Source organism: Engraulis encrasicolus, chromosome 21 (genome assembly GCF_034702125.1).
Source record: "Engraulis encrasicolus isolate BLACKSEA-1 chromosome 21, IST_EnEncr_1.0, whole genome shotgun sequence".
NCBI lineage: Eukaryota > Metazoa > Chordata > Actinopteri > Clupeiformes > Engraulidae > Engraulis > Engraulis encrasicolus.
In genome coordinates, this window is record NC_085877.1 from 47,202,080 (window position 1) to 47,204,579 (window position 2,500).

At 42.2% G+C, this 2,500-nt stretch overlaps 1 long non-coding RNA gene across 1 annotated transcript in view; it reads right to left on the reverse strand.

The window, feature by feature from the left end:
- The window catches only part of LOC134437258 (uncharacterized), a 3,160-nt gene that overhangs the window by 186 nt on the left and 474 nt on the right, over window positions 1–2,500 (reverse strand). Inside the window, exons 2-4 of the long non-coding RNA XR_010032372.1 lie at window positions 2,121–2,282; window positions 1,594–1,646; window positions 1–126 (exon numbers count right to left, since the gene is read on the reverse strand). The exon at window positions 1–126 is cut by the window's left edge and continues 186 nt beyond it. This is a non-coding gene — a long non-coding RNA (uncharacterized LOC134437258). The remainder of the gene's footprint in view (window positions 127–1,593; window positions 1,647–2,120; window positions 2,283–2,500) is intronic.

Genomic DNA, 2,500 nt, shown 5'->3' on the forward strand with positions numbered 1-2,500 from the left:
GGCCACAATCCTACCAAATATGCCATGCGCAATGTAGAACAGGATCACATTCGAATGAGTGGGTGGCTCGCCATCTAGTAGTCGACGAATCCTCAGCAGAATCCAGATCCAGCTCAAAAACTTCACCTATGTGAACATACGTCATCAGTTAAGTTTGGTTTATTTGATAGGGACAGACACATCATGTAGCCTAGGCTGTAGAGCAGCATAACAGCATAACAGAAAAGCATCATAGCAGTTACAGCCGTAAGCTACACACCCAGGACAATGTTGAATTCCTATCAAATATCATCAGTTTAAACTTTAAGTTGTGCAACATTTAAAATCAATCTTCTCAAAAGAAAAGCTATGCAAACTGCAAACCTGCAAACACTTTGTTCCTACTGCATTGCATACCATTCAGTTAAATAACCATTATCAAGTAAACAGGGTGAATACTATGAAATAACAACATAGTGTACTGAAATTGAGGTAACCTTGCAATTATACATGGGCCCGTACAGTGTTCAACACAATGTTATGAGGAGGGGCAAGACACTGGCAGCCAAACATGTGAGATAAGTTTTTGACCGTCAGCGGTTTCCAACAATCAGAGGTGGAGTTGTGCACAGCTAGGTTCGCGCAGTCAGGTTATAAACAACATTTAATTAGAACCCATGTATAGGCCTAGAGAATTACACCTTGCACGCAATGGGTGCGTGATCACAGCATGTGAAATACAGTCTGCTTACTCCAAACTCATTTCAACCAGCCAACATCAAACTTAAGTATTAACAAAACAAAATACAAATCGCAGGTTTCACCTGAAGTCTTTGGCAGTGATAGACAATATAAAGGGGGATTCATACTTGGCGTGACTGGCGCTAGCCTCCTTCATACTTCACTTGCGACCTCACTCGCGCCGTCACGTGACCCAAAATGACGTCACACGCTGTGGCGCGAGCTGCCGTGGCGCGACGTCGTGCACCCCACATTTTTTGTAACTTGTCGTGCGCCACCAGCGACCATGCAGGTAGGCAGACAAAGCAGGAGTTGCGAAGAGAGGCTACAACTACTGTAGGCTACTACAGAATGGATCCTGCATCATTTTGAGGATAATAAAATGTCCTAGAGAGTTATTTTATCTTCTCTCTTAAATGTTGTTCAGTGAAACAATTGTTTACTTTGTTCAGAAGCACGTTGTGTTCGGCGATCTATTTATAAATTCTGCCGCCAGAACAATGCTCTCACATGGTCTTGGAATGGTCTGGCAATGTAGGCTACAACAAAAAATATATATTTCAATGTGGTAAGTCACAAGTCAGACGTTCAGTAGCCCTACAGCAGCCGTGTTTGGCTTTCTATTTTATACATCCGTAGAACTAATTACGCTGCGAGTTGCGAAAGATACTGCCGTTTCTCTCATGAACAGCAGAGTGCACTTCCGACAATGCGAGCGAAAGCCTGTAAGGGCGCTTTTGAAGTATGAATAGTCTGTCGCAAGTGATGACGTCATTAATGGTTCTCGCGCCACTCGCGACAAATTGCGCACGTGAAGTATGCAGAGCCCTTTAGGTTACAACAATATGGGGAAAAATACACAAGTTGCCTTACCAAGACGATTGAAACAGAAGAAATACTCGATGGAATACTCCATGGAATCCATACTGAAAAAGAAACACAAAGGACAGGAGAGTCATAACATACACAGGGCAGCCGTGGCCTAGTGGTGAGGCAGCCGTGGCCTAGTGAGTTGGTCTTTCAATCTGGGGGTTGCAGGTTCGAATCCCTCTGACCGCTCCCTACATCTCCATGGCTGAAGTGCCCTTGAAAAGGCACCTAAACCCACATTACTCCAGGGACTGTAAACAATACCCTGACATATAATAACGAAGTCGCTTTGAATAAAATGAAAGTGTCAGCTAAGTGAAATGTAATGCAATGTAATGACATCACAGTTTGAAATCATTGGCTCATGACTCAGGAGTACATGATCAATGCAAACAAATATATCTCCAGCACATGCATTAAGTTTTTTGTCTAAAGTAAAATGTATTCCATGGCAAACTATTATCAGTTTTTTTTTTTGTAAAGAGGCTTGGTTAACACATGCCAGTTGAATTATGACTGAACAAACTAACCACGGTATGCGAATGATGATTCTCCTCTTTGGCTTCTCTGAAGTCCAGGCGAACAAAGTTGGCAGGCACAGCATCCTTTATTAGCGTTGTCATACCACGGGTGACCTTAACAAAGCATTGCTTCTCAACGTGCTCAGATCAAACCTCGGTCTCAGCGTTGATCTGTAACCATAAATACCAGCATGTATTTTAGTTCGTTAGCAAAACAACTTCATTTTGGCACAAGTATGCTACTGGTTCTGGTAACACATCTGGTAAGCCATCGGATCGCTTAACACAAAATTGAAAGCATAATTTTGAAATAGCGATCTGGAAATACCATATAAATGTAGCGTTGTGTAATTACACATTCATATTTTTTTAAATTAGGCTTCATTAGG